Source organism: Rutilus rutilus, assembly GCF_951802725.1.
Source record: "Rutilus rutilus genome assembly, chromosome: 12".
NCBI lineage: Eukaryota > Metazoa > Chordata > Actinopteri > Cypriniformes > Leuciscidae > Rutilus > Rutilus rutilus.
Genome location: NC_140217.1, coordinates 18,785,657 through 18,799,077, shown reverse-complemented (window position 1 = coordinate 18,799,077; position 13,421 = coordinate 18,785,657).

Sequence of the window (13,421 nt, the reverse complement as noted above, 5' to 3'; positions counted from 1 at the left end):
AAATATTTTAAAATTGAAAACAGCTGTTTTAAATTGGAATAATATTTCACAATATTACTGCTTTTGTTTGTATTTTTAATCAATAAATGCAGCCTTGGTGAGCAGAAGAGACTTCTCCTAAAAACATTAAAAATCTTACTGACCCCGAACTTTTGAACAATAATATATATATATATATATATATATATATATATATATATATATATATATATATATATATTAGGGCTGTCAAAGTTAGCGCGTTAATGACGCGTTAACGCAAAATCATATTAACGGCACTAATTTTTTTAACGGACGATTAACGCAGCGCGTATTTTCTGTTTGACCCGTGACCCAACCCCTAGTTGGAGAAATGGACATACACAGTGTTGGCAACTTAGCGACATTGCAGACCCCTTTAGCGATTTTTTTCCCTTCAACAAAGCGCCCAAACCTTATTTAGTTTCTGAGAATCGCCGGTACTGCTCTCTCAGCACGCGCGCGCGCCTCTCTCTCTCTCTCTCTCTCTCTCTCTGCGTCTCACGCGGAGGAGCAGCGCTTTAATTCAGTTAAACACAGATATTATGTTGTTCTCTAATTTTACAAATAGCCGAAATCAGAGCACGGATATTGTCTTTAGCTTATGTGTATTTGATTTCACCAGACGACGGCTCGATTATCAGAATTTTTGTGCAGATTAACGTCTTGGAAGGGAGAGCTGGTTATGTTTATTTGGTCGCGTTTCAGTCACCATTTCAAATTCATTCCGTTGTTTGACAACAGAAACAGTAAAATATACGTTTTATTGAGAATTTATTGAGAATTTAGCTTTATCAAAATGGGCACAGAGAGAGACAAACTACAATGTAATAATAAATGCTAAATGTACATTTAGCATTTTCAGAAGAGCTGCCCTGTCATGCAAAAATCTAAACATGTTTGTGTTAATTGCTCAGTGCAAAGAAAGAGAAGTAATGGGAACCTGGTATTTCTTTGTTCTTTCTACATGTGTCTAATAGACATGAACAAGTTCTTTGAAAAACATCTATGGCCTTTGAAACATGTCTCGTCTTCATGCTATATTGACTATGGTTTCAATAATAAACATACATTTGCATAAAGCGTCTATATTTATCCATGCCCACATTGATTAGAGTATTACAAACTTGAAAAGTATTAATTTAAGGTATATTTAGAACAAATAAAAAATGTGCGATTAAATGCGATTAATCGCGAGTTAACTCATGACAATCATGCGATTAATCGCGATTAAAAATTTTAATCGATTGACAGCCCTAATATATATATATATATATACATATACATATATATGTATGTGTGTGTATGTATGTATGTATATATATATATATATATATATATATATATACATATACATATATATGTATGTGTGTGTGTGTGTGTGTGTATGTATGTATGTATGTATGTATATATATATATATATATATATATATATAAATATAGCTGCGAGCAGCGATGGAGGGCCAAAGCCGGCGGTACCGCCACCCCGGTGCCTTTAGGTAACTAAAGGCACCGGGGTTGCGGTGCCACCGGCTTGGGCCCGTAATCGCTGCTCGCAGCTATATTTATTATTATTATTATTATTGTTGTTCAAGGGTTCGGGGGCTTTTGGGGCCTTTAACATGCTCAAAAACTCATGAAACTTTGCACACAGGTCAGAACCTGCGGCCATTAGGGCCGGGCTGAAGCTGGTACCCGGGCGTGGCAGGGGGGCTCAACAGCGCCCCCTGGAACGGAATCCGAACACTTGTCCATAAATCAAACACACTTGCATATAATAATATGAAACTCGGAACAGATATAGATCTCATCGGGCCGAACAACTTTCGTGCTCTAAGTTTTACGCCAGCCCAACAGGAAGTCGGCTATTATGGGTTGTTTGGAAACGCATGCTGTGGAATTTAATGTACTCCTCCTAGGGAATTCATCCAATCGGCTCCAAACTCGGTCAGCATGAAGTCAAGACATTGAGGATGCTAAATTGCGGACGGATTTTTGATATCTCGAACGGTTTGGCCGTGGCGAGGAAACGAATTTATGGCGAATAATGGAAACAGGAAGTGTGTTATAACTTCTGCATACATTAACTGATCTTGATTAAACTTCAGCAGTGTGTTCGTTGTAAGAGGCCGATCACATGGATGTGACTATTGTGAGTCAAAGTTATAGCGCCACCAACTGGCAGCAGGAAGTGTGTCCCTTTCAAAATGCTTTGAAATCACCCTCTTATTTTTACCCGATTTGCTTCAAACTTTATGTGTATAATGTAAACACACGGCAGATGTAGACCTGTGAAAGGATTTTTGATATCTTTAATACTGTTGCCATGGCAACGCTTCAAACTTTAATATTCTTTTTTGATGCTTTTGAGACTCTTAACATACTTGAAATTGGATGAAACTCGACAGACACATCACATTTATTAGCCCGTAGACATGTGCAAAGTTTCAGAAACGGGCGTGGTGGAATGGGTCAGTAGCGCCACCTTTAGTCAAAAATGGGGGTTTAGTTTTTCCTAGAATCACAAAACTTGGTATGTGTATTGTTCTCATCAAGACGGACAACTTTCTAATTTACATGAACCATCTCCGACCAACAGGAAGAGAGATATTTTGGTTTGAATGTGGATTTTCTGAAGAATTTTCTCTCCCTCTCTCTGTGTCTGTGTGTGTGTGAGGGGAGGGGGGGATTTGACTCTTGCTTTTATATTGTTAATCAAGGTTTCAGGGGCTTTTGGGGTCCTTAACGTGCTCAAAAACTCTTGAAACTTTGCACACAGGTCAAAACCCACGGCCATCAGGGCCGGGCTGAAGCTGGTACCCGGGCGTGGCTGGGGGGCTCAACAGCGCCCCCTTGAACGGGGTTCTAAAACTTGATCCATATATCAAACACGCTCGCATGAATTAATATGAAACTCGGTACACATATAGATCTCATCGGGCCGAACAACTTTACCCCGGTCAAGTTTTACGCCAGCCCAACAGGAAGTCGGCTATTATGGGTTGTTTGGAAAACGCTTGCTGTGGAATGTGAAATACTCCTCCTAGAAAATTCACCGTGTCCCCTTCAAACTCGGTGTGCATGTAGTCAAGACTTTGAGGATGCTAAATTGCGGACGGATTTTTGATATCTCGAACGGTTTGGCTGTGGCGAGGAATCGAATTTATGGCGAGAAAAGAGAAACACGGAAGTGGAATAACTTCTGCATACATTAACTGATCTTGATGAAACTTCAGCAGTGTGTTCGTGGTAAGAGGCCGATCAGATGGATGTAGCTATTGTGAGTCAAAGTTATAGCGCCACCAACTGGCAGCAGGAAGTGTGTCACTTTCAACATGCTTTAGACAAAAGTGGGGGGGTTAGTTTTAACTACAGTAAAGAAAAAATAGTTTTTATATTGTTCTCATCAAGCCGGACAACTTTCTAATTTACATTCAATAGCTCTGGCCATCAGGAAGTCAGATATTTTGGTCTGAATGTGAATTTTTTTGCAAAATCAGCCTCTGAATTTTTAGCCACTCCTCTTAAACTATTTATTTTATTCGTACCAAACTTTTTCAACATGATGAAACTACATTAAATATGCTAAGTTGTGAATGGATAATAAATATCTCAAACGGTTTTGCTATGGCGAGGGATTAATGTCCAAAAAGGAAACACTAAAAATCTTCTAAAAATGTAATTATATACCATTTATTTCTATATAAAAGTATACAAATACCACAACTAAACCCATTTTATTCTGTTTTTGCAATTCAAGAAGAATGAAAAAGTTAAAAACAGGCTATTTAGTGCTATTTGGTTCAACAAAAAAGCAAACATAGGGCTATACTGCCCTCTTGTGTCCAAAAGGACATCAAAATAGTATATAAAACTTTTTACCAGGTAGGCCAATATTGTATTTAAATATACATTTATTAGGTATGTGTCTGAGGATATTTTCCCACCGGTTAATCGACGTGTGACACGAGTGGGTGCTTTTAAATGGCTAATATAAAAGTGAAAGTAAAAAAACGGACGTCCGCACGGACATTGATAATGGTGCACGTTGGAAAGAATGATACTTTTAAACATAACACTAAACCGCCATTAGGTGTCGCCAGGCGACCATCTTAATGAGCGAGTCATTGATTCATTCGTTCAAATGATTCGTTCCAATGACTGAGTCATTCGTTCCAATGACTGAGTCATTCATGATTGAGACAGATGTTTATGGATTGACCATTGAATCTTTGAGTCAAGCGATTCGTTTCAAAATGCTGAATCATTCAGTAATGAGAAAACAAGTTGCTGTGATCTTTGTTTAACTATTTTTGCTGCTGAAACAGAACAAAAACAGTCAATATTGCATCTAAAATGTAAGTGACTTAATTGTAACTGTTTATTAACCTGTTGTATGAAATCAATGTCACAGTTTCAATCGTGATTGTATTCAGGAAATAGTTGCCTACTTGTCAAGTGAGGTTGCTTAACTCTATCATATGTTATAAAATATATAAAAACTCCATATTTGTAATTTTTATAGTCAGTATGTTGTTAACTGGGTTGCTTTTTTGTGTGCTGCGCTCATTTGTTTACAATTCTCCTGGAGAAGCAGCATGAGCCTCAGCAGTGCAACCTTGTTACCATTGATCAGTAATACATTTATTATTAACTGATGATTGCAACTTAAAATGAATGTAATGAAATTAGAATAATCTCTCGTTTTAGTGATTCCCAAGTTATTTTTTTGTTATTGACGTTCTAATCAGGCTATACTCTGGTCGGGCAAGTAAAATTCTTCCACCGGTTAATCGACGTGTGACACCACTGAGCGCTTTTAAATCGCTAACTATAGTATACTATATACTAGTAAAATACAGACGTCCGCACAGACATTGATAATGGTGCGGAGTAGAGCGAGCATTTTCAATTTATTCCTATGGATGTAGGAATTAACTAAAACATTTTATTTATGTTTTTGTGTCCACTGTTCAACCGCAACCGCGTCACACACACACACACATTCCAGAATTGCAATCTTGACATCGCAGCCTGTTCATTATAGCCCTAATACAATATAATAATAAAAATAGTCAACCTAACATAAACGAATTACACTGCTCTGTTTAAATAGTCAGTAGTACAATCTGTACCATTCACAGTAAGCAGAGCTCCACTGTGATGTTTCCAAGAACATTTTTGCGCATGTGAAGAGGATGATTTTTTCCATCGATATTGGAACACGAGTGAAGTACAAAGCCTATAATAAAGAATAGTTTAGCATCCAAATACATCGCAAATATTGAAACATTTTGATTCTAATGAGAGGGTTACGTGAGACCAACACTGCTTACTTTCGTTTTTATTTTTACATTAAATTTAAAGGATTTGTTGTGGAATATTTTGGGTGTATCATAAAATCAGAATAAGGTAAGACAAGTAAAATTTTCTGTCTTATATTTATATATATATATATACGTATATATATAAGTATATATATATATATATATATATATATATGTGTGTGCGTGTGTATATATATATATATATAGATAGCTAGATAGATAGATATAGATATAGATAGATAGATATTTATATATATATATATATATATATATATATATATGTATATATATATATATATGTGTGTGTGTGTGTGTGTGTGTATATATATATATATATATATATATAAATATAGCTGCGAGCAGCGATGGAGGGCCAAAGCCGGTGGCACCGCCATCCCCGGTGCCTTTAGGTAACTAAAGGCACCGGGGTGGCGGTGCCACCGGCTTGGGCCCGCAATCGCTGCTCGCAGCTATATTTAGGGCCCAAGCCCTGAAAGGGCGAAGGCCCTATTGTTTTTTTGGTAGGATTATTATTAGGGCCCAAGCCCTGAAAGGGCGAAGGCCCTATTGTTTTCGTTAGGATTATTATTAGGGCCCAAGCCCTGAAGGGGCGAAGGCCCTATTGTTTTCGTTAGGATTATTATTATTATTATTATTATTGTTCTTCAAGGGTTCGGGGGCTTTTGGGGCCTTTAACGTGCTCAAAAACTCATGAATCTTTGCACGCAGGTCAGAACCCGCGGCCATTAGGGCCGGACTGAAGCTGGTACCCGGGCGTGGCAGGGGGGCTCAACAGCGCCCCCTAGAACACAATCTTAAATCTTGGACACATACAAGAACGTATTAGTATGAAACTCGGTACACATATAGATCTCATCGGGCCGAACAACTTTCGCGCTCTAAGTTATTAGCTCTGCCCAACAGGAAGTCAGCTATTATGGGTTGTTTGAAAAACGCATGCTGTGGAATTTAATGTACTCCTCCTAGGGAATTGATCCGATCCACACCAAACTCGGTCAGCATGAAGTCAAGATATTGAGGATGCTAAATTGCGGACGGATTTTTGATATCTCGAACGGTTTGGCCGTGGTGATGAAACGAATTTATAGCGAGAAAAGATAAACAGGAAGTGTGTTATAACTTCTGCATACATGAACTGATCTTGATGAAACTTCAGCAGTGTGTTCGTTGTAAGAGGCCGATCACATGGATGTGACTATTGTGAGTTAAAGTTATAGCGCCACCAACTGGCAGCAGGAAGTGTGTCACTTTCAAAATGCTTTGAAATCACCCTCTTATTTTTACCCGATTTGCTTCAAACTTTATGTGTATAATGTTGACACACGGCAGATGTAGACCTGTGAAAGGTTTATTGATATCTTAAATACTGTTGCCGTGGCAACGCATCAAACTTTAATATTCTTTTCAGATGCTTTTGAGACTCTTAACATACTTGAAATTGGATGAAACTCGACAGACACATCACAATTATTAGCCGGTAGACATGTGCAAAGTTTCAGAAACGGGCGTGGTGAGGGGCTCAGTAGCGCCACCTTTAGTCAAAAATGGGGGCTTAGTTTTAAGTAGAGTCACAAAAATCGTTATGTATATTGTTCTCATCAAGCCGGACAACTTTCTAATTTATAGTCATAAGCTGTGACCAACAGGAAGTGAGATATTTTGGTTTGAATGTGATTTTTTGGAGAATTATCTCCCTCTCTCTCTCTGCCTCTGCGTCTCTGTGTGTGTGAGGGGTGGGGGGATTTGTCTTTTGAGTGAGATTTGTTTAAAATTCCTGTTTTTCAAGGTTTCAGGGGCTTTTGGGGCCTTTAACGTGCTCGAAAACTCTTGAAACTTTGCACACAGGTCAGAACCCGTGGCCATCAGGGCCGGGCTGAAGCTGGTACCCGGGCGTGGCAGGGGGGCTCAACAGCGCCCCCTGGAACGGGATCCGAACACTTGTCCATAAATCAAACACACTTGCATGTAATGATATGAAACTCGGTACACATATAGATCACATCGGGCTGAACAACTTTCGTGCTCTAAGTTTTACGCCAGCCCAACAGGAAGTCGGCAATTATGGGTTGTTTGGAGAACGCTTGCTGTGGAATGCGAAGTACTCCTCCTAGAGAATTCATCCAATCCCCACCAAACTCGGTGTGCATGAAGTCAAGACATTGAGGATTCTAAATTGCGCACGGATTTTTGATATCTCGAACGGTTTGGCCGTGGCGAGGAAACGAATTTATGGCGAGAAAAGAGAAACACAAAGTGGTATAACTTCTGCATACATTAACGGATCTTGATTAAACTTCACCAGTGTGTTCGTGGTAAGAGGCCGATCAGATGGATGTAACTATTGTGAGTCAAAGTTATAGCGCCACCAACTGGCAGCAGGAAGTGTGTCACTTTCAAAATGCTTTTGACAAAAGTGGGGGGGTTAGTTTTACCCACAGTTTTAAAAATCAGTACGTACATTGGTCTCATCGAGCCGGACAACTTTCTAATATACAGTTATTAGCTTCGACCAATAGGAAGTCAGATATTTTGGTTTGAATGTGGATTTATTTGCAAATTCAGCCTCTGCTTTTTACCCACTCCTGCTAAGTGTTTTTTTATTTATTCACACCAAACTTTTTTAACACGATGAAAATACATTAAAGATGCTAAATTGTGAACGGATATTAAATATTTCAAACGGTTTTGACATGGCGAGGGATTAAAATAATGTCAAAAAAGGAATCAGAAAACATCTCATATATTCTTAAAATTTAATTATACACCATTTATTTTTATATAAAATTATACAAATATTAGAACTAAACCTATTTTATTCTGTTTATGCAATTCAAAAAGTATGAAAAAGTTAAAAACAGGCTATTTAGTGCTATTTGTTTCAACAAAAAAGCAAACATAGGGCTATACTGCCCTCTTGTGTCCAAAAGGATATTAAAATAGTATATAAAACGTTTTACTAGGTAGGCCTATTGTATTTAAATATAAATTTATTAGGTATATGACTGTGAGGATATTTTCCCATCGGTTAAGCGACGTGTGACACGAGCGGGTGCTTTTAAATCGCTAATATAAAAGTGAAAGTAAAAAAACGGACGTCCGCACGGACATTGATAATGGTGCACGTTGGAAAGAATGATATTTTTAAACATAACACTAAACCGCCATTAGGTGTTGCCAGGCGACCATCTTAATGAGCGAGTCATTGATTCATTCGTTCAAACGATTCATTCCAATGACTGAGTCATTCATGATTGAGACAGATGTTTATGGATTGACCATTGAATCTTTGAGTCAAGCGATTCGTTTCAAAATGCTGAATCATTCAGTAATGAGAAAACAAGTTGCTGTGATCTTTGTTTAACTATTTTTGCTGCTGAAACAGAACAAAAACAGTCAATATTGCATCTAAAATGTAAGTGACTTAATTGTAACTGTTTATTAACCTGTTGTATGAAATCAATGTCACAGTTTCAATCGTGATTGTATTCAGGAAATAGTTGCCTACTCGTCAAGTGAGGTTGCTTAACTCTATCATATGTTATAAAATATATAAAAACTCCATATTTGTAATTTTTATAGTCAGTATGTTGTTAACTGGGTTGCTTTTTTGTGTGCTGCGCTCATTTGTTTACAATTCTCCTGGAGAAGCAGCATGAGCCTCAGCAGTGCAACCTTGTTACCATTGATCAGTAATACATTTATTATTAACTGCTGATTGCAACTTAAAATGAATGTAATGAAATTAGAATAATCTCTCGTTTTAGTGATTCCCAAGTTATTTTTTTGTTATTGACGTTCTAATCAGGCTATACTTTGGTCGGGCAAGTAAAATTCTCTTTCAGGTAGGCCTATTGAATTTATATATAAATATATTAGGGATGTGACTGTGATAAAATTTTCCCACCGGTTAATCGACATGTGACACCGCTGAGGGCTTTTAAATCGCTAACTATAGTATACTATATACTAGTAAAATACAGACGTCCGCACAGACATTGATAATGGTGCGGAGTAGAGCGAGCATTTTCAATGTATTCCTATGGATGTAGGAATTAACTAAAACATTTTATTTATGTTTTTGTGTCCACTGTTCAACCGCAACCGCGTCACACACACATTCCAGAATTGCAATCTTGACATTCATTATAGCCCTAATACAATATAATAATAAAAATAGTCAACCTAACATAAACGAATTACACTGCTCTGTTTAAATAGTCAGTAGTACAATCTGTACCATTCACAGTAAGCAGAGCTCCACTGTGATGTTTCCAAGAACATTTTTGCGCGTGTGAAGAGGATGATTTTTTCCATCGATATTGGAACACGAGTGAAGTACAAAGCCTATAATAAAGAATAGTTTATCATCCAAATACATCGCAAAAATTGAAACATTTTGATTCTAATGAGAGGGTTACGTGAGACCAATACTGCTTACTTTCGTTTTTATTAGGGCCCAAGCCCTGAAAGGGCGAAGAGCCCTATTGTTTTCGGTAGGATTATTTATTAGGGCCCAAGCCCTGAAAGGGCGAAGGCCCTATTGTTTTCGGTAGGATTATTTATTATTATTATTATTATTATTATTATTATTTTGTCAACCTTTCGGGCACTTTTGGGGCTCTTAACATGCTCGAAAACTCTTGAAATTTTGCACACACGTCAGAACCCGCGGCCATCAGGGCCGGACTGAAGCTGGTACCCGGGCGTGGCAGGGGGGCTCGACAGCGCCCCCTGGAACGGGATCCGAACACGTGTCCATAAATCAAACACGCTTGCATGTAATAATATGAAACTCGGTACACATATAGATCTCATCCGGCCGAACAACTTTCGTGCTCTAAGTTTTACGCCAGCCAAACAGGAAGTTGGCTATTTAGCGTTGTTTGGAAACGCATGCTGTGGAATTTAATGTACTCCTCCTAGGGAATTCATCGATTCGCCTCCAAACTCGGTGTGCATGAAGTCAAGACATTGAGGATGCTAAATTGCGGACGGATTTTTGATATCTCGAACGGTTTGGCCGTGGCGAGGAAACAAATTTATGGCGAAAAAATGAAACAGGAAGTGTGTTATAACTTCTGCATACATTAACTGATCTTGATGAAACTTCAGCAGTGTGTTCGTTGTAAGAGGCCGATCGCACAGATGTGACTATTGTGAGTCAAAGTTATAGCGCCACCAACAGGCAGCAGGAAGTACATCACTTTCAAAATGCTTTGAAATCAGTGTCTTATTTTTACTCGATTTGCTTCAAACTTTATGTGTACAATGTAGACACACGGCAGATGTAAACCTGTGAAAGGATTATTGATATCTTAGATACTGTTGCCGTGGCAACGCATCAAACTTTAATATTCTTTTTTGATGCTTTTGAGACTCTTAACATACTTGAAATTGCATGAAACTCAACAGACACATCACATTTATTAGCCAGTAGACATGTGCAAAGTTTCAGAAACGGGGGTGGTGGAATGGCTCAGTAGCGCCACCTTTAGTCAAAAATGGGGGTTTAATTTTTCCTAGAATCACAAAACTTGGTATGTGTATTGTTCTCATCAAGACGGACAACTTTCTAATTTACATGAACCATCTCCGACCAACAGGAAGAGAGATATTTTGGTTTGAATGTGGATTTTCTGAAGAATTTTCTCTCCCTCTCTCTGTGTCTGTGTGTGTGTGAGGGGAGGGGGGGATTTGACTATTGCTTTTATATTGTTAATCAAGGTTTCAGGGGCTTTTGGGGTCCTTAACGTGCTCAAAAACTCTTGAAACTTTGCACACAGGTCAGAACCCACGGCCATCAGGGCCGGGCTGAAGCTGGTACCCGGGCGTGGCTGGGGGGCTCAACAGCGCCCCCTTGAACGGGGTTCTAAAACTTGATCCATATATCAAACACGCTCGCATGAATTAATATGAAACTCGGTACACATATAGATCTCATCGGGCCGAACAACTTTACCCCGGTCAAGTTTTACGCCAGCCCAACAGAAAGTCGGCTATTATGGGTTGTTTGGAAAACGCTTGTTGTGGAATGTGAAATACTCCTCCTAGAAAATTCACCGTGTCCCCTTCAAACTCGGTGTGCATGTAGTCAAGACTTTGAGGATGCTAAATTGCGGACGGATTTTTGATATCTCGAACGGTTTGGCTATGGCGAGGAATCGAATTTATGGCGAGAAAAGAGAAACACGGAAGTGGAATAACTTCTGCATACATTAACTGATCTTGATGAAACTTCAGCAGTGTGTTCGTGGTAAGAGGCCGATCAGATGGATGTAGCTATTGTGAGTCAAAGTTATAGCGCCACCAACTGGCAGCAGGAAGTGTGTCACTTTCAACATGCTTTTGACAAAAGTGGGGGGGTTACTTTTAACTACAGTAAAGAAAAAATAGTTTCTATATTGTTCTCATCAAGCCGGACAACTTTCTAATTTACATTCAATAGCTCTGGCCATCAGGAAGTCAGATATTTTGGTCTGAATGTGGTTTTTTTTGCAAAATCAGCCTCTGAATTTTTAGCCACTCCTCTTAAACTATTTATTTTATTCGTACCAAACTTTTTCAACATGATGAAACTACATTAAATATGCTAAATTGTGAATGGATAATAAATATCTCAAACGGTTTTGCTATGGCGAGGGATTAAAGTAAAAATCTTCTAAAAATGTAATTATATACCATTTATTTCTATATAAAAGTATACAAATATCACAACTAAACCCATTTTATTCTGTTTTTGCAATTCAAGAAGAATGAAAAAGTTAAAAACAGGCTATTTAGTGCTATTTGGTTCAACAAAAAAGCAAACATAGGGCTATACTGCCCTCTTGTGTCCAAAAGGACATCAAAATAGTATATAAAACTTTTTACCAGGTAGGCCAATATTGTATTTAAATATACATTTATTAGGTATGTGTCTGAGGATATTTTCCCACCGGTTAATCGACGTGTGACACGAGTGGGTGCTTTTAAATCGCTAATATAATAGTGAAAGAAAAATAATGATAATGTTGCACACACAAATCACACACATGTGGGAAAGAATGATGCTTTTAAACAACACTAAACCGCCATTAGGTGTCGCCAGGCATCCATCTTAATAAGCGAGTCATTGATTCATTCGTTCAAACGATTCGTTCGAATGAGTCGATCATGATTAAGACAGATGTTTATGGATTGATCATTCAATCTTTGAGTCAACCGATTCGTTAAAAATGCTGAATCGTTCAGTTATGAGAAAACACGTGATAAGTGATGGTTCTGCCGTGATCTTTGTTGAACTATTTTCGCTGCTGAAACAGAACAAAAACAGTCAACATTGCATCTAAAATGTAAGTGACTTAATTGTAACTGTTTATTTGTATGAAATCTAGGGGTGGGAGAAAAAAATTATTCTTAGATGCATCGCGATGCGGACGTGGACGATTCTGAATCGATTCACAAATGTCAAAAAATCGATTCTCTAAAAAAATATTTTTCTAATAACGTAATATTGACGGAAGGCAAAAGGCGGAACTCTAAGCGGACGTGCGTGCAGTCTGTGGCGCGCACATAACAGAGAAGTTTCTTCTGCTCACCAAGGCTGCATATATTTGATTAAAAATACAAACAAAAACAGTAATATTGTAAAATATTATTCCAATTTAAAACAGCTGCTTTCTATTTTAATATATTTTAAACTGTTATTTATTCCTGTGATCAAAGCTGAGTTTTCAGCATCATTACTCCAGTCGTCACTGTCACATGATCCTTCAGAAATTATTCTAATATGATGATTGATACTCAAGAAACATTCATTATTATTTTAAATGTCGAAAACAGTTGTGTACAGTCTTTGATGAATAGAAAGTTCAAAAGAACAGCATTTATCTGAAATCTAAAGCTTTTGTAACGTTAAACACTACCGCTCAAAAGTTTTGGGTTAGTAATAATTAAAATGTTATTTTTGGGGTAAATAAATAAAATAAATCAGTACTTTTATTTATGAAGGATGTGATCAACAGTTACAGTAAAGACATTTATAATGTTAAAAAAATATATATTTGAAATATATGC